Genomic DNA, 20,439 nt, shown 5'->3' with positions numbered 1-20,439 from the left:
ATAGTGGCAAAGCAATATATTATTGAGTTCTATATGATTAATGGGGTTTTTGGTTTCTTGGACTGTTGGTCTAATGTTGTAAAGTTGTTTCCAAAATTCATACCTGTGGCTCTGTTAATTCAAGTGTTATTGGAACAATTGCATTGTGAATTTTAAGTTGAGAGACAGAGCTCCCTGAAAGGCCTGGTGGGCACTGTTTTACTGGGAATTGATTCTCAGTCCTTGCTGAATGTGCTGATCTGAGTTAGGGGCAATAGTTAACGCAGACAAATGGTTTGAGAACCTCTGGCAAGACAGTGGGAGAAAAAAAATCAACCATGGTTTCTCCTGCTCCTGATCATTATCTAGTGATCGCTACTAGTAGTGTGCCTGTGTGGATATTGGATAAGAACATCAATGGGTTTGGCTGCATAACCCTCAATTAATAATGTTCTAAGCTCACACGTTGAGAATGCCCTCAGGAGTGATGCATTGGGGGGCTGCTACCACCTGTGAAACTGTACCCTGGGCAGTGCCTTCATAGAGGAAAGGAGAAGTGTAGAAAAAAGAAAGGGACAATGTTGAAACATTTAGCACACAGTGCCTAGAGTGGCACTGAGTGCTGTTGTACGAGGGATGGAAGGAAGGAAGGGAGAAAGCAAGCAAGAAAGAAAAAAAGCAAGAAAGAAAAAAAGAAAAGTTAGAAAGAAAAAGCAAGAAAGAAAAAAGAAAGCAAGAAAGAATTTCTCCGGCGTCTTTCACGAACACCGGACGTCCCAAAGCGTATCACAGCCAATGAAGTACTTTTTGAAGTGTGGTCACTGTTGTAATGTAGGAAACGTAGCAGCCAATTTGTGCACAGCAAGCTCCCACAAACAGCAATGTGATAATGACCAGATAATCTGTTTTAATAAGAACATAAGAACATAAGAAATAGGAGCAGGAGTAGGCCAATCAGCCCCTTGAGCCTGCTCCGCCATTCAATAAGATCATGGCTGATCTGATCCTAACCGCCAATCTACTATCACAGAACCATCTCCTGAATCTAACAGAATTAGACACACGAAATAGGAGCAGGATCAGGCTACACGGCCCCTGGGCCCGCTCTGCTACCCACAGGGCCATGTCCGATCCGAACCTAGACTCATGTCCAAATTCCTGCCCGCTCCCCGTAACCCTTAATTCCCTTTCTAGGAAACTGTCTATTTCTGTTTTAAATTTATGTAATGATGTAGCTTCTACAGCTTTTTGGGGCAGCATATTCCATGGACCTACCACCCTCTGAGTGAAGTAGTTCCTCCTCATCTCAGTTTTGAAAGAGCAGCCCCTTATTCTAAGACTATGCCCCCTAGTTCTAGTTTCACCCATCATCGGGAACATCCTCCCCGCATCCACCCGATCCAACCCCTTCACAATCTTATATGTTTCAATAAGATCACCTCTCATTCTTCTGAACTCCAATGAGTAGAGTCCCAATCTACTCAACCTCTCCTCATATGTCCATCCCCTCATCCCCGGGATTAACCGAGTGAACCTTCTTTGTACTGACTCGAGAGCAAGTATGTCCTTTCTTAAGTATGGACACCAAAACTGTACGCAGTATTCCAGTATTTTTAGTGATGTTGATTGAAGGGTAAATATTGGCCAGGACATCAGGGAGAACTCCCCCGCTCTTCTTCAAACTAGTGCCCTGGGATCTTTTACGTCCATCTGAGAGAGCAAACGGGGCCTCGGTTTAACGTCTCATCCGAAAGACAGCACCTCGGACAGTGCAGCACTCCCTCAGCACTGCACTGGGAGTGTCAGCCTGGATTTTTTTTAATACAATTTATTCCCAAACTGCTAACCACTAACCAGAGTATATACTACTGCACCAGTGACACAGCAATAATCTCACTTTGTACTTTTGTGACTTCTCATTAAAAGGTAAACTAATTAGCGTCAAATTTTAAGCAAATTTAAATCTATTAGCTCATGTCCCTGGGAACCAGATTAACACTAGGTAAACACATCTTAGTTCTCACCTCAACAGCCTTCATAGGAGACAAATTTAGCACCCCCTGTTTCCAGTACTACAGCCTCTGTCATATGAAATCACTTAAGTTGTTAAGTAGCTAAAAAGTAAACCACGAGTGCTAGAAATCTGAAATAAAACAGAAAATGCACAGCGGGTTGAGAGCTTCCCTTCATCAAGCTGGTCAAAGTGAAGATGAGATGCTTATCTGAGAGAGGAAGCTATAAATCAAACCACCTTGCTCTTTGGAATTGCCAAGCAGATGGTATAAGACTGACATTGGTAAAAGCTTGTTCACCTGGCCTCTCAACTGGGGAATGGGAAGAAATTATGCATAAAAAAAGGACGCAAATGCATTCTTCCTTCATATTTAGCTGACTTACCTTTGTAAAGCAATGCAACATTTCATTTAGGCACGCTGGAGCATGGTAATCCTTGTTTGTCTTTCAGCTTTACGGAAATAGCCAAAAAAATGTAAAATAGACAAACGCAAAATGCCAAGTCAGACCTTTTCTCTTATCCGAAAAATTGATGTCACAGAGACTGTCTTGCTAAGTTGACTTTCAGAAAAACAGGACTTCAAGCTGGTAACGTCTACCCAGGTGGTGTCATACATAGGAAGTTCAGATTGATTCAATTGACCACTTAGTACCACGTCTGAAATAAAATATAACTCCAGTCGATATGCCAGGTCACACAGCTAAGCACTGTTTGTTGCAAATTGGCTTTGTCTATAATGTGGACAAACTGCGGCACAGAGTAATTAACCCTTCTCCCAACCTCATTATAGTGCATCTGGAGGTTTGTCAGTAGTCACAAAAAACAATGTACTGTAGTGATTTAAGGTGGCAGCAAATCACATCACAGAGGCGCGAAAATCAACCTTCGAAGTACATCGTTCCCTATCATTCGTACGTTCAGTTGCTTGTGTCGGTCTTTAACAACCATTTTCATTTACAATGTATCAGAGGCAGCTCCTATATTTTTTAATTAAGAGAGACTTCAGCCTTGGAGTAATGTCTTGCCCAATAGTATCAGCTGCTGTTACTATCTCTACGTACTTCTCTTTCTTCTCTTTGTCCTGGTGATACAAAGCCAACACTGAACGAGGGACCATAATTTCATGAACTTTAACAAGTGATTATGGAACTTCAATTAAAAACCATAACCGGCGCTGATCTCAGCCCGGCACTACTAACTAGTACTCCGGGATTCATTCAAAACTCGGCTGCCCGTGTCCTAACTCTCACTCGAGGGTTCGAGTACAGGAGCAAGGATGTCTTGCTGCAGTTGTACAGGGCCTTGGTGAGACCGCACCTTGAGTATTGTGTGCAGTTTTGGTCGCCTTATCTGAGGATGGATGTTCTTGCCATGGAGGGAGTGCAGCGAAGATTCACCAGACTGATACCTGGGATGGCAGGAATGACGTATGAGGAGAGATTGGGTCAATTAGGCTTATACTCGCTGGAGTTTAGAAGAATGAGAGGGGATCTCATTGAAACTTATAAATTTCTAACAGGACTAGACAGACTAGATGCAGGAAGGATGTTCCTGATGGCGGGGGAGTCCAGAACCAGGGGTCACAGTCTAAGGATAAGGGGTAAGCCATTTAGGACAGAGATGAGGAGGAATTTCTTCACCCAAAGAGTGGTGAACCTGTGGAATTCTCTACCACAGAAGGCAGTTGAGGCCAATTCATTAAATATATTCAAGAAGGAGTTAGATATATTTCTTAAGGCTAAAGGGATCAAGGGATATGGGGAGAAAGCAGGGACAGGGTACTGAGTTTGGATGATCAGCCACGATCTCATTGAATGGCGGAGCAGGCTCGAGGGGCCGAATGGCCTACTCCTGCTCCTATCTTCTATGTTTCTATGTTTCTATGAGCCCCGTTCACCCATCACCCCTGCGCTCGCTGACCTACATTGGCTCCCGGTTAAGCAACGCCTCGATTTTAAAATGCTCATCCTTGTTTTCAAATCCTTCCATGGCCTCGCCCCCCTCCCTATCGCTGTAATCTCCTCCAGCCCCACAACCCCCCGAGATATCTGCGCTGCTCTAATTCTGCCCTCTTGAACATTCCTGATTTTAATCGCTCCACCATTGGTGGCCGTGCCTTCAGTTGCCGAGGCCCCAAGCTCTGTAATTCCCTCCCTACACCTCTCTGCCTCTCTACCTCTCTTTCCTCCTTTTAGACGCTCCTTAAAATCTACCTCTTTGACCAAGCTTTTGGTCATCTGCCCTAATTCATCCTTATGAGGCTCGGTGTCAAATTTTGTTTTATAATACTCCTGTGAAGCGCCTTGGTACATTTTACTACATTAAAGGTGCTATATAAATACAAGTTGTTGTTGTTGTTGTTGTTGATTAAGTAGGGGAACATCAGCCAGGCCAGTACCCGCGCGTGAACATTGAGTGAGGACATATTTGGGCTTGGCTGTGGGGTCTCCCCACCTATGGACAAATAGGCTGCCAGCACTCAATGTCAAGGCTCACATACAAATAATGGGCACATGGAGGAGGTATTGGAGAGTGGCACTCATGGCACCACAGCAAGGAAGCAATGCCGTCAGGAGAAAAGACAAAAAGAGAAAATTGTTAGGGAAATAAAACCTAACCTTACTAAGCCATACTGACCAGAAGGTTTCAAGTTTGATTCGTGATCTGTGCTGAGGTTATCGGAGGGAGCTGCACAGCGACTTTGGGGTAGGGAGGAGAAAAATCAGCCAGGTGTCCTGTTTGTGATCACTGTCCGGTGACTCTGCTCGAAAGCATGTGTCAGATGAGAACAGCTGCATTGCTTTCCAAGATGGAAGAACCTGCCAGCACTTAATGTGTAAAGAATGACGAGGTGCCAGAGAGACACCCCCGACTGTAGAACCATACCCCAGCACGAGGCATATCCTGAGGAGAGGAAGACAGAAACAGAAGGAAATTGGAAGAAACAGACAAAACCCTGTCACCAAACAACCATGATATCTATTCATTAACAATGCTTTGTCTTCATAGTTATCCCTAAATATTCGATGGAGATTATAGTAAAGGAATAATCCACTGGACATATCTTAACAATATACAATGGGTGAAGTGTTTGCAGAGGAATTTAAAATTAACTTATGATTATGACAGTCTGTAAATTAATCACAAAAGTCCATTTAGCAAGACAACTTGAGGATTTAAATCCTGTGTTTTTGATTTAAATTGTGAAATTTGGTTTTAGAAGTGTGTTCTCATAGGGCCAAGCCAATCCACTTCTGCGCTCCTTCATGATCATTTACAGGCAGCGATGCAGTAACGTAACTACTGCAATTATTCTGCGCACAAATCCAATGGAATAAAAAGTGAAACACTGCAAATGCTGGAAATCTGAAACAAAGACATAAAGTCCTGGAAACACACAGCAGGCTGGTCAGCATTAATAGAGAGAAAATTACCGGTTAACATTTTGGCCAATCGCTGTATTCATTAATATAGGCAAATTGTAATGTTACTTAATTAAAAATGATTTTAAATACTCCCCCGCAAACAAAACCGTACAATGACAGTTTCTCTGCCATGGCTGACATGGGACAGTAACAAGACAATAACAACAACAACAACTTGTATTTATATAGTGTAGGAACGTGGGTTCCTAACTAAAAGACTGAGTTCTACTCAGGCGATCAAACAAAATGAACTTTAATGAAACAAACAGAAACTGCAGGATAACATCGAATGTAGTTCTGCTCTCTCTGGAGGCTCCACGAGGACTGCCCCTGCAGTCCTGCGGCTGACGTCATGATGTCATCAAGTTTTCCCGCCAGTGGGGGATCACGTGATGAACGGCGTGACGTCATCACGTTTTAACCGTGCTGTCAAAGCAACCACACTCTGTACAGTCAAACAGCATAAACAAAGATACAGACTCAGACTGTAACTAACATGTTGTTAAAGGAATTATGTACAAACGATTTGAGTCCTTTGGTGGCTCCGCCACATGCGCCCCCCCAGAATTGTCTTTAACAGCAAAAGTGAGACGTCGAGGAGGCCTGACAAGTCTGTCTGAGCGACTTCGGTAACCTGGCAGAGGAAGCTGGTGGATGGTGGTCGAGCTAGCGGGCGGTTGTGGTTGAGCTGGCGCGGCGAGTGTGGTCGAGTTGGCGGGCGGCTGTGGTTGATCTGGCACGGCGGCTGCGGGCGGTCGGCCACGTTTCGGCGGTTGAGCGACGACCACTGGGCGGTCCAGGTCCAGGTGAGCCGGCTTCAACCGGTCCACCGAAATGTGATCCGGCTTTCCTCCGATGTTGACCGAAAAGGATTTGTCTCCTGATTCGATGACGCGGAAAGGACCAGTGTAAGGGGGCTTAGCGGATCCCGGTGAGCGTCGTGTCGGATAAATACGTGCTCGGCATTCTTCAGCTCCGCTGGTAGGTGGGAGCTCTGTAAGCCGTGATTTGATGTAGGCACCAGAGCGAAGCATCTGGCCGCTTCCTGGTGGCTGACGAGTTGCTGGGAGGCGGACCATGGCTCTGTGGGAGAAGGGAGGAAATCCCCATGTACTCGGAGAGGCTGGCCATAAACGAGTTCGGCTGAGGACGATTGCAGGTCTTCTTTGGGCGCCGTACGAAGACCCAAAAGGACCCATGGGAGTCTGTCCACCCATCCTGCACCTTGAAGACTGGCCCGAAGGGCGGCTTTAAGTGACCTGTGGAATCGCTCGCAAAGGCTGTTCGCCTGTGGATGATAGGCGGTGGTGCGATGAAGTTTGGTGCCGAGCCCCTGAGCTACAGCGTTCCAGAGCTCCGAGGAAAATTGTGACCCACGGTCGGAAGAGATGTCCACCGGTACCCCGAAACGGGCAACCCAACAGGAGATGAAAGCTCTAGCGACGTCTGCCGAAGTGGTGGAAACCAAAGGAATTGCCTCTGGCCACCTAGTGGTGCGGTCCACCATGGTGAGGAGATGCGTATAACCATGAGAAGGCGGAAGTAGCCCCACAAGGTCCACATGCACGTGGTCGAAACGACGCTCCGGAACAGCGAATGTAGCCACTGGAGCTTTAACATGACGCTGGACCTTGGCCTTCTGGCAGACCACGCAGGTGTTGGCCCAGTCACGGACATCGAGGTGCATACCCTTCCAGACGAACTTCGCCGACATTAGCTGTTGTGAAGCCTTCATACCAGGGTGCGACAACCCGTGTATGGCATCAAACACCTTCCGGCACCATGCGACTGGCACGATAGGTCGGGGAACGCCCATGGAGACGTTGCAAAGGAGCGTGGCGCCTGCGGCTTGGAAACGGACGTCGGTCGCTTGGAAACTAGAGGGGACGGTTGATTGGACCTCTGGGTCCGAGGCCTGATCCGCAGCCATGAGGGCGTAGTCAATTCCCAGGTGAACCGCATGGACCGTCGCACGGGAGAGGCAATCCGCCACCAGGTTGTCTTTACCAGACACATGTTGAATGTCCGTGGTAAATTCAGAAATAAACATCAGGTGACGTTGTTGACGAGCGGACCACGGTTCGGCGGTCTTGGCCATGGCGAACGTTAGAGGCTTGTGGTCGACAAAAGCCATGAAGGGACGTCCTTCCAATAAGAACCGGAAATGGCGAATGGCTAGGAAAAGGGCCAGTAACTCCTGATCGAAGGAGCTGTATTTTTTTTCATTTTTCCGTAGTTGACGGCTGAAAAACACCAGCGGTTGCCACGTACCGTTCACCCACTGCTCCTGCACTGTGCCGATGGCGTAGTCTGACACGTCTGTGGTAAGGGCGATGGTGGCACCTGGAAGTGGGTGCGCCAGCATGGTTGCGTTGGCCAAAGCGCTCTTGGTGTTGACGAATGCCTGGTCCATCTCGGCCGTCCAGCTGATTGGATCCTTACCGGACTTGCCCTTGAGGGCCCCGTACAAAGGTTGCATTAGCTGAGCCGCCTTAGGGACGAATCGGTGATAAAAGTTGACCATCCCCAGGAACTCTTGCAGGGCCTTGACGGTTGGCGGGCGCGGGAAAGAGGTAACAGCTTCCACCTTTGTCAGTAAGGGGACGGCGCCGTCTGATGTTATGCGGTGTCCCAAGAAATCGATCCGCTGCAGGCCTAACTGGCACTTGGCCGGGTTGATGATTAAACTGTGCTGGCTGAGGCGTGTAAAGAGGGTACGCAAATGGGAGATGTGCTCTTCCTTGCTAGTGCTGGCGATGAGAATGCTGTCAAGGTAGATGAAGATGAAGTTTAGGTCTCAGAGCACGGAGTCCATTAAGCGCTGGAAAGCCTGTGCCGCGTTCTTCAAACCAAATGGCATCCACAGGAACTCAAAGAGGCCGAAAGGGGTGATCACTGCGGTTTTCGGGACATCTTGCGGGTGCATGGGAACCTGGTGATACCCCCGGACGAGGTCGACTTTAGAAAAGATAGAATTTCCCGCCAAATGGGCCGAGAAATCCTGAATATGCGGGATCGGGTACCGATCAGGAGTAGTGGCGTCGTTCAGGCGTCGGTAGTCACCGCATGGCCGCCAGCCGCCGCCCGGTTTTGGAACAATGTGGAGAGGCGAAGACCAGGGACTATTCAACTGGCGAATAATCCCAAGCCGCTCCATCGTGTCGAACTCTGCATTCACAGCCGCGAGCTTGCCGGGTTCGAGCCTTCTAGCCCATGCATAAACCGGGGAGCCAGTAGTGGTGATATGATGTTCAACACCATGCTTCGTGGCCGAGGAGAAGAAAGTGGGCCTTGTCAGCTCCGGGAACTCTCCGAGGAGCCGAGTGAAGTCATCCGGAGAAGGGAAAGCGCAGGCGAGAGAGCGCGCCACGGTGGTACCGTGGTAGCACGGAATCGAGTGGAAGGTGGCCACGTTGATCAACCGGCGGTGCCGGACATCGATGAGGAGGCCATTGGCACACAGAAAATCTGCCCCTAGGATGGCCTGCGAGACTGTGGCCATGATGAATTCATGGAAGCACTGACCGCCGAAACAGACTTGGACCCGTCGCTTTTGGAAAGTTCAAATTGCTGCGCCATTAGCCGCCACAAGGGAAAAACCATGGTTCCCAGCTTGCACATCGAGATTCGACGCAGGTAGAATGCTACACTGCGCCCCGGTGTCACAAAGGAAACATCGACCCGATAGAGAATCGGTGATGTAAAGAAGTTTCCCCATAGATCCATCGCAATCGCGGAGCGCCCGTTAGACCTGGTCTTCCTTCGCCAGGAATGCTGCAGGAGCTTTGTTTTTTTTGGGGCGAAAAACTGCAGGGAGATCGGCAGCGTCGTGCTTTCGCGCCAAAACGGGCGTGGTAGGAGCACCAACCCGCTGCAGGAGGAGCTGGAACCGCATCTGTGGGGGATGGGCACCTCGTGGCCGCGCAGCACTGCTGGGTTACTGTGAAAATCTTATCTGCTTCAGCAGCAAGCTCAGCGCAGTCTGTAATCTCGGATCTGGCTAGGGCAGCCTGCACTTGCTCCGGCAGTTGGCAGAGGAATAGCTCCCGGAAGAGGAAGCATTCCGGTTCGGCACCCAAGAGCGTGAGCATTTGGCTCATGAGCTCGGACGGTTTGGAGTCCCCGAGGCCAGGCATCGTGAGGAGCCGGCAAGCGCATTCTGACTTCGAGAGCCTGAAGACCTGTAGCAACCGCGCCTTTAACGTATCATACTTGCTATCAGTAGGAGGACTACCGAAGAGGCTGACGATCCGCGAGGCAGTTGAGCTATCGAGGACGGAGACCACGTAGTAATAACGGGTCTGATCCGCGACGATGTCCCTGATGGCGAACTGGGCTTCAGCCTGGATAAACCACGCGGCTGGTTGTTGCTCCCAGAACTGTGGCAGTTTCAGAGTCACGGCATTCGCGTCCATGCTGAAGATCTTCCGCGAAAACTGTTCACGAAAGTCGGGGTCACCAATGTAGGAATGTGGGTTCCTAACTAAAAGACTGAGTTCTACTCAGGTGATCAAACAAAATGAACTTTAATGAAACAAACAGGCTTTAACAAGAAACTGCAGGATAACATCAAATGTAGGTCTACTCTCTCTGGAGGCTCCACGAGGACTGCCCCTGCAGTCCTGTGGCTGACGTCATCACGTCATCACGTTTTCCTGCCAGTGGGGGATCACGTGATGAACGGCGTGACGTCATCACGTTTTAACCGTGCTGTCAAAGCAACCACACTCTGTACAGTCAAACAGCATAAACAAAGATACAGACTCAGACTGTAGCTAACATGTTGTTAAAGGAATTATGTACAAACGATCTGAGTCCTTTGGTGGCTCCACCACAACAGTGCCTTTAACGTGGTAAAATGTCCCAAGTCGCTTCACAGGAGTGATTATCAAACAATGTTTGACACCGAGCCACATAAGGAGATATTAGGACCGATGACCAAAAGCTAGGTCAAAGAGGTAGGTTTTAAGGAGCGTCTTAAAGGAGGAAAGAGTGGCGGAGAGGTTTAGGGAGGGAATTCCAGAGCTTAGGTCCTTGGCAGCTGAAGGCATCGCTGCCAATGGTGGAGCGATTAAAATCAGGGATGCCCAAGAGGGCAGAATTAGAGGAGCGCAGATACCTCTGGGCGGGGGTGGGGGGAGGTTGTGGGGCTGGAGGAGGTTACAGATATCGGGAGGAACGAGGCCATGGAGGGATTTGAAAACAAGGATGAGAATTTTCCATTTGAGATGTGTTATGTAAAAAAATAGACTGTTAATTATATTTAAAAGTCATTTATGATATAATTGATATATTATTTCATGATAGTTCTTGATATTATATTACAGTATTCTGAGTTTGTGTCTACTAACTCTGTATGTCTGAAATAAATTTGAATTGTAGAAGATTATGTAATAATTACCCAGTAAAATTGATGTCAACACTTGTTGGATTGGGGAAGTTCATGGATAGTCTTGAACTATGGCTATTGTTCAGTGGCATTAGTAAAGTCAAAAAGGACATTGATTGCTTTACATGAACATTCATGAAAGGACATTGATTTGCCTTCATTGATTCAGTGTGATGAGATTGATCATGAGCATTTCATGGATTTTCATGGAGGTTCATGGACTATTTTGCTTAAACATTCATGACAGTCCATTGATTTGTTACTAAGGGTTCATGGAATTTCATGCACTGATTGCTTTTATCAGTGTTCATTAATGTTCATGAACTCAAGAAGGTGACATTTAATGTTCATGAATATTCATGAACAGACATAAACTGACTGCTCAGGGAACATTTATAGATGTTGATGTGCATGTTTCCATGAACGTTATGAATTACTCATACCAGGTTGACACATTGGGGGAAGGAAGCCTTCACCTTGGGTCTTTCTGCCTGAAAATTTCAAGCAAAATGCTACAAAAGGTTAACCTCCTAATAGTGGGTATGAGGTAAACAGCTGCATTCATTAGCAAAGTCAAATTTTAATGTTACTTAATGAAACATTATTGAAAATGAGTTTAAATACTTCTCCAAACATGAAAAAAATGATTAGTCCTTCTAACAAATTAAGACTATGTGGGTCTGTTCTCACCTTCAGGAGAGGCAGGATGACTGATAATGTCACTATAGGATAATCTAAATTCCTAATCCAGTATATCATAACGAATTTGTTTTGACTGTTACATTATAACACGTGGGACAAAATATCCTGTCTCTATCAGTGTTAAGTGCTGACAGATAGATATGTATTTTATAGTGGTTAGGTCACTGCAGTACTAGTGAACCAGCTTGGACCTCACAAACCAAAATGCATTCCTCAAGAGAAACTAATTAAAGGATTAAAGTCTATTGTAGTTCAATGAAATTCTATTGCAAATAATGAAGCAATTATGAAACAACCTCCATTTGCCAGGACTGCACAAGCCTGATTAAATGCAAAGGACACAGGAGCCATTTATTGCCAAGGACGTCCCTGACAAATAGACATTATTGCTATTATACTACGTTATAATAAAACAGATTTAAAACATATCTACATAGTAACTGGCTTTTCTGAATAAGCATCCCGAATATCGAAACCAATGTTGTAGTTGTTACTGACGGAGCTTACTACCAAACTTTGCGACTGGCTTACATTGTGTGGGCCTGCTTCAGAAGAATGGGAAAATGTTTATTCTTCCCAGAATCGCTTCTCCATTCATCCCACCTGTGTTATTAGAATATATCTGTTTCACACCATCACCTGTAGTATTTTCTAATCCTTCCATTAAAATTGTAATTGAAAATTAAAATATATCTATATATATAAAACGGTCCGTCTCTCTTTCCGTCTGTCTTTCCGTCTGTCTGTCCGGCTATACAATCAAAAGTTATAGAGCGTACCTACACATATGTTATATCAAAAGAAAGCTTATCATTCAGGGACTCTAATAGGCGTATTTACTTTTTGGTCACACAAAAATTGTTCGGACACTATACAAAAAGCCTTCAAAAATCCTCAAAAATCCACTCATTAGCGGTTGACCAATCCTACCTCTCATTAGCGTTGAGTGACATGCTGCTTGACCAATCCTACAGTTCAGTGACCTGATGGTTGACCAATCAGTGCGTCACAGGCTGGACATAATCCTCCAGTCTCCCTAAACTTCGCCGCCATTTTTTTCATCCCCACAGGGACAGCACCAGCCAAACAAACCCCCACATTGCGACTCCGGGAGCGGCAGGTGAGTTTACACACAACGGGCGGGTCATCGGCAGCGGCCGGCCGTCAACCACAGCACCCGTGGGGGAGCTCAGCTGGGGTCTGTCTCGGCCCCACAGCCCGGCCGGGCCTCAAGCGCTAGGCCCCGCATGGCCGGAGGCGCTACGCAGCGAGAGGGGAGGGAGGGACAGAGAGAGTGGGACGGAGGGGACGGAGGGAGAGGGCGAGACAGAGGGGACAGACAGGGGCAGGGAGACCGTGCACCCCAAAATTTCCCTGGCAACGCCGGGCACCCCCTGCTTATATATGTAAAACCCAGGTGCATATTTTTGAATTTAGATTACATATTAATAATATGTTATTTATTAAAGATAATCCCCTATGGAAATTAGCAGCCGGTTTAAATTAAATCAAGCCAGCACTCAAAAAATGGCCAGTTGGTGAATTTTGTATTTATCAAGGTGAGGTTGCCAGGCGCTAGAATGGAACGTTTTCTATTTTTTCCCCCATAGAAACAAGACTGGGCCATTCAGCCTCTTGAGCCTGTTCTGCCATTCAATTAGATCATGGCTGATCTGTAGCTCAATTCCATTTACCTGCCTATGCTCCATACCCCTTGATACCCCTCACCCAACAATGATTTGTCGATCTCAGTTTTGAAATTTTCAATTGACCCAGCATCCACAGCCTTTTGGAAGCATTTCAGATTTCCACTATCAACTTTGTGTGAAAAAGTGCTTCTGAGGACGGTAGGAGCAAAGCATTTTGCCTGTAATTAAAGCCTTTGGGGACACATCTTAATGAAAAAGTGTTTACCAAAGCTTTTGCTTTTGCAGGGGAGAGGTGAAACAGAGAACAAAGAGGCACAAAGCTCAAGTTATTTTTGTCTTGACATCATGGGGGCGCGATCTTGCCAGCCCTGGGGAGGCGGGTATGGAGGCGGGACTGCCGGGAAAATGGCAGAATCTGGGGGCAGGTGCCTAACCTGCCCCCAACCCGCCTCCGTGCCATCTTCCCAGGAGGCGGGTAGCTGTCCCGCGCCGGGTCCCGTCTCCTTGGAGGCGGGAAGGGGATTAGTGTCACTTATCTGCCTGTCCACAGGGAGTTAACAGGCAGATAAGAGGATTATCCCCATTTTGCCGACACAAGTGCGGGTGTCCCGAAGGCTCCGAACCCCGCCAGGGTCACCGAGACGAGTAGTGGGTCTGCGGGGGTCGGAGGGGTGCAAAAGTGCACTGTGAAGGTAAGTGATGGGTGCAAGTGTGGAGAGGTGAGTATGTGAGGTAAGTGGAAAATGTTAGAAACAGTTTACTTACTTTTGTTTCTTCCTGCAGGCTTCAGTCTGTGTATGCGGAGAGTTTCGCACCTCCGCGGCAGAGATGACAGATGGCCGTTGCATTCTCCAATGCAACAACCATCTAATTTCTGCAAAAGAAAGAGGTTTGATGAGGTATTGAATTCAAGAACTCATCAAACTACAGAGAATGTCAGTGTTTGACAGCTTCACAGAGCTATCAAACGATGACACGTCATCTGTCAAAATGAAACGTCACACGTTGACATTCTCTGTAACCAGCTTTCCCTTAATTGGCCTGCTAAGCTCGCTGGACGGGCTTAACAAGATCATTCAAGGGAAAATAGCGTGGGTTGGCCAGAAGTTGATGGAGGCGGGACTGAAACCTGACAAGTGGGAGTCCCGCCTCCAAAAGCTCCTCATTGGCAAAATCCAGCCTCATGTGTAGGTGAATTTTCCTTATTTAAGGAGGGATATACTTGCATTGGAGGCAGTTCAGAGAAGGTTCACAGGGTTGATTCCTGAGATGAAAGGGTTGACTTATGAAGAAAGGTTGAGATAGACAGATTTTTGAACAATAAGGGAGTGAAGGTTATGGGGAGCGGGCAGGGAAATGGAGCTGAGCCCAAGATCAGATCAGACATGATCTTATTAAATGACGGAGCAGGCTCGAAGGGCCAAATGGCCTACTCCTGCTCCTATTTCTTATGTTCTTAATTTTGTATTTATCAAGGTAAGGTCATCAGTGCGCTAGAATGGAACATTTTCTATTGTTTGTATCCATTGGCAACATTAAATATTCCCAATTCAGATATGGAATAGGTTCGATGCAAGATAAATCTCCCTGTATATTGCTCCAACCTTAATTAGAGAGGGTTAGCAGCTTCAAATTCCTGGGTGTATTCATTACGGAGGACTTAACGTGGTCCAATCACATCGACGTCGTAACCAAGAAGGCATGCCAACGCCTGTTCTTCCTCAGGAGGCTGAAGAAATTTGGAATGGCCCCCCCAGATTCTCACCAACTTCTACCGGTGCACCATCGAGAGTATCCTGTCCGGCTGCATCACTACCTGGTATGGCAACTGCACCGCCATAGACCGCAAGGCTCTACAGATGGTGGTGAAAGCTGCACAACATACTATAGGAATCAAATTACCTGCTGTGCAGGATATCTACCCCGAGAGGTGCCGGGGGAAGGCCCTGAGAATCATCAAAGACGCGAGCCACCCCAGCCACAACCTCTTCGCCCTGCTCCCGTCCGGTAAGAGATATCGAAGCATACGGTCTCGTACCAGCAGGTTTCGAAACAGCTTCTACCCCCAGGCCATAAGACTCATGAACGAATAATTTATTATTATTTATTACTGTTGTTTTATTTATTATTACTGTATTTCTATTAGTACTTTTATCATTGCTATGCCATATTTATTCCAATGTTGGGAGGACTTGTAAAAATCAACATTTCATTGTGCAGTACACACGTTTGCTGCATATATGACAAATAAAATTGAATTGAATTGAATTGAATTGAATTAATTCCAAACTTGCAGGGACATTTCCACCGCACCAGTCTCTCATTTACCATTTCCCACACCAGACGGTGCAGATACAGATTCAGTTGCAATGATCGTCAATCTCCACACTGACAGATCATTGTCTCACCTAACTGTTGGTGGGAGAAGGAGGATTTCCAGGTTCGTTTTAGAAACATACAACAATAACAGGCAGGAAAAGACCAGCTAGTCCATCGAGCCTACCTTACACAGTCGTGATGCCTTAAGCATCATGATTCACAATGCCCCCTCCTATCACCCCCCGCAGCCAAAACAGATTCCGTGAGCAAATACAGCATCCACCCCTCTGTTTGAGGTCTAGCTAAATGCAGCTGAGTAAAGTGGTTACAATGAGAGTTGCCTAATTGGGCGATTTGTGACACCTCTCCCGTTGAAGGCACTAGGCACCACTCCTGGTAGCAGGTGGTAAGCAGGCTCACTGCTATGTACACTCCCTGCTGGACTTGAGAATAGATAATGGCAAAGATGGCACACTTAAAGGAATCTGGCAAAGAAACAGAACCCAAGCGTATCATGTATCTTGCGGAAGGTCCCAAGGTTGCTTTCCAAGTGTCAGCTGTGGCTCAGTCGGTAGCACCCTCTCTCACCTCTGAGTCAGAAGGCTGTGGGTTCACAGTCCCACTCCAGAGACTTGAGCACATAAAACTAGGCTGACACTGCAGTGCAGTGCTGAGGGAGTGCTGCACTGTCTGAGGTGCCGTCTTTTGGATGAGATGTTAAACCGAGGCCCCATCTGCTCTCTCAGGTGGATGCAAAAGATCCCATGGCACTATTTCGAAGAAGAGCAGGGGAGTTATCCCCGGTGTCGGGGCCAATATTTATTCCTCAATCAACATAACAAAAACAGATTATCTGGTCATTATCACATTGCTGTTTGTGAAAGCTTGCTGTGTGCAAATTCGCTGCCGCGTTTCCTACATTACAGAAGTTCTTCATTGGCTGTAAAGCGCTTTGAGACGTCCAGAGGTCGTGAAAGGCGCTATATAAATGCAAGTCTTTCTTTCTATCCACAAAGTGTTGTCTGTTCCACCTCACCTCAAGCAACCAGACGGTATACTTTCAAGATGCAATGTACAATTGTGAACTTTGCCACATTCACATCTTTTAAGTCCATAACAGCTAATGTTATTTTTGATCAACCTAGCTGCATGATGCACAAGCACTTATTGACACCCAGGTTGGCAGGCAGGTTATGGACATGATTGTCACTGTGAACGTGCTCCTTCCATTTCCAACCTCTCAAGATGATTTTTCATCTTGAAGGCTCAGTCCCAACTTGGGGAACGGACTCCCTCACCAAATCTCCAGTGATAGGCCCAAGGAGCTCTGGCAGGATTTGTGGCTCAGCCTACCTGGGGTTGGAGTACAAGAGTAAGGAAGTCTTACTACAATGAGATCACACCTGGAGTACTGCGCACAGTTTTGGTCTCATTATCTGAGGAAGGATATACTTGCCTTAAAGGCGGTGCAACAAAGGTTCACCAGATTGATTCCTGGGATGAGAGGGTTGTCCTATGAGGATAAATTGAGCAGATTGGGCCGATACTGTCTGGAGTTTAGAAGAATGGGAGGTGATCTAATTGAAACATACAAGGTTCTGGGAGGGATTGACAGGGTAGACGCTGAGAGGATGTTTCCCCTGGCTGGAGAGTCTAGAACTAGGGGGCATAGTCTCAGGATAAGGGGTTGGTGATTTAAGACTGAGATGAGGAGGAATTTCTTCACTCAGAGGGTTGTGAATCTTTGGAATTCTCTACCCCAAAGGGCTGTGGATGCTGAGTCTTTGAGTATATTCAAGGCTGAGATCGATAGATTTTTGGGCTCTAGGGGAATCAGGGGATATGGCGATCGGGCAGGAAAGTGGAGTTGAGGTCGAAGATCAGCCATGATCTTATTGAATGGCGGAGCAGGCTCGAGGGGCCCTATGGTCTACTCCTGCTCCTAATTCTTATGTTCTTATGTAAAAAAGAGCAAAACATTACTTACCGATCCTCAGCAGATATAGCTTTAAGAGGAGCAGGGAGTAACTTCTAGTCATTCTGTACCTGCTGAGTGGCACTGTACTGTTCTTTATACAGCACACAGTGAAATCCTCATATTTCTGGATCAAACCACTGGGATTTTGGGGGGCAGGGAGACACCGCTTTAATTTAAATATTTTCCAGAGGTTTAATGAGACTTGTGCTGTGAAGTGGCACGAACTGTCTGCTGCCCAAGTGCAGTGGTAGCGGGAAACCCAGGGCAACACATTTAATACATAAACCAGGCGCACGGCCTCTACCCCTTCTGCACCTGGCTTGTACCTGCACCACCAGCACTCGGGAGTCAATGTCCAGCCCCAGACTCTGTAACACGGGGTGTGATTACTAAACAATTAGAGAAACATGATTAAATCAGAGCCAGTCAGCACAAATTTCTAATGGCAGGTTAAGAACGGTGGATAGGCAATGGCAAACATTTAAAGATCGCATGGATGAACTACAGAATTTGTTCATCCCTGTTTGGCATAAAAATAAAACAAAAAAGGTGACTCAACCGTGACTAACAAGGGAAATTAGGGATAGCATAAGATCCAAGGAGAGGACATGTAAATTGGCCAGAAAAAGCAGCAAACCTGAAGATTGGGAGCAGTTTAAGATTCAGCAAAGGAGGACAAAGGGATTAATTAAGAGGGGGAAAATAGAATATGAGAGTAAGCTTTCAGGGAACATAAAACTGACTGTAACAGCTTCTATAGATATGTGAAGGGAAAAGGATTGGTGAAGTCAAGCGTAGGTCCCTCGCAGTCAGAATCAGGGGAATTTATACAGGAAACTTTGTGCTATCCGGCACCGACGGGACCGAGCTGTTGCCGTCCCATCAAAACTGCCGGACAAACCAGCGCTAATGTTGAAACATACGGAGCTTTTGCTCCGTATCTGGCAACAAACCCTGTTGCTAAACAGTCGGCCGTACCTTGCAAGCGTCCCTGTAGCTTAGCAACAGCTTCAGCGAGACCTTGCAGAGCCTGACTGGTGAAAAAAAAGCAACAAGAAGAAAAAAAACCTAACGAAACGGCTCCTGATTTTTGCCGGTGGATCGAGCATTCCGGACAGTTAACCTCCGGATAAACCAAAGTTTCCTGTAATGGGGAACAAAGAAATGGTTGACCAATTAAATACATACTTTGGTTCTGTCCTCACAAAGGAGGACACAGAGATGTCAGGGAACATAGGGTCTAATGAGAGGGAGGAATTGAATGAAATCAGTATATGTAGGGAAATGGTGTTAGGGAAATTGATGGGATTGAAGGCCGATAAATCCCCAGGGCCTGATAATCTACATCCTAGGGTATTTAAGGAAATGGCCCTGGAAATAGTAGATGCGTTGCTGGTCATCTTCCAAAATTCTATAGACTCTGGAACAGTCCCATGGATTGGAGGGTAGCTAATGTAACCCCACTATTTAAAAAAGGTGGTAGAGAGAAAATGGGGAATTATAGACTGGTAAGCCTGACATCAGTAATGGGGAAAGTGCTAGAGTCCATTATAAAAGATATAATAGCAGAGCACTTGGAAAACAGTGACAGGATCGGACAAAGTCAACATGGATTTACAAAAGGTAAATCATGCTTGACTAATCTACTGGAATTTTTTGAGGATGTAACTGATAGAATAGATAAGGGAGAACCAGTGGATGTGGTGTATTTGGACTTTCAGAAGGCTTTCGATAAGGTCCCACATAAGAGATTAGCGTGCAAAGTTAAAGCACATGGGATTGGGGGTAAAGTACTGACTTGGATAGGGAACGGATTGGCAGACAGGAAGCAAAGAGTTGGAATAAACGGGTCTTTTTCCGAGTGGCAGGCAGTGGCTAGTGGGGTACTGCAGGGATCGGTGCTAGGACCGCAGTTATTCACAATATATATTAATGATCTAGATGAGGGAACTAGATGTAATATCTCCAAGTTTGCAGACGACACAAAGCTGGGTGGGCGTGTGTGCTGTGAGGAGGATGCAGAGAAACTCCAGTATGATTTGGACAGGTTGGGTGATTGGGCAGGTGCATAGCAGATGCAGTATAATGTAGATAAATGCGAGGTTATCCAATTTGGTGGCAAAAACAGGAAGGCAGATTATTATCTGAATGGCAATAGATTGGGAAAAGGGGAAGTGCAACGAGACCTGGGTGTCCTTGTGCACCAGTTGCTGAAGGTAAGCATGCAGGTGCAGCAGGTGGTTAAGAAGGCAAATGGTATGCTGGCCTTCATAGCGAGAGGATTCGAGTACAGGAGCAAGGATGTCTTGTTGCATTGTACAGGGCCTTGGTGAGACCACACCTTGAGTATTGTGTGCAGTTTTGGTCGCCTTATCTGAGGAAGGATGTTCTTGCCATGGAGGGAGTGCAGCGAAGATTAACCAGACTGATACCTGGGGTGGCAGGAATGATGTATGAAGAGAGATTGGGTTGATTAGGCTTATATTCACTAGAGTTTAGAAGAATGAGAGGGTATCTCATTGAAACTTATAAAATTCTAACAGGACTAGACAGACTAGATGCAGGAAGGCTGTTCCTGATGGCCAGGGAGTCCAGAACCAGGGGTCACAGTCTAAGGATAAGGGGTAAGCCATTTAGGACAGAGATGAGGAGGAATTTCTTCACCCAGAGAGTGGTGAACCTGTGGAATTCTCTACCACAGAAGGCAGTTGAGGCCAATTCATTAAATATATTCAAGAAGGCGTTAGATATATTTCTTAAGGCTAAAGGGATCAAGGGATATGGGGAGAAGGCAGGGACAGGGTACGGAGTTTGGATGATCAGCCATGATCTCATTAAATGGCAGAACTGGCTCGAGGGGCCGAATGGCCTACTCCTGCTCCTATCTTCTATGTTTCTATGAACATAAGAGTTGGGAGCAGGAGTTGGCCATACGACCCCTCGAGTCTGCTCCGCCATTCATTAAGATCATGGCTGAACTTCGG

This window comes from Somniosus microcephalus, chromosome 20, assembly GCF_052327205.1.
Source record: "Somniosus microcephalus isolate GS21.2 chromosome 20, FLI_Smic_1.0, whole genome shotgun sequence".
In the NCBI taxonomy this organism is placed as follows: domain Eukaryota; kingdom Metazoa; phylum Chordata; class Chondrichthyes; order Squaliformes; family Somniosidae; genus Somniosus; species Somniosus microcephalus.
The sequence above is the reverse complement of the archived record's forward strand: the minus strand, read 5'-3'. Positions refer to the sequence as shown.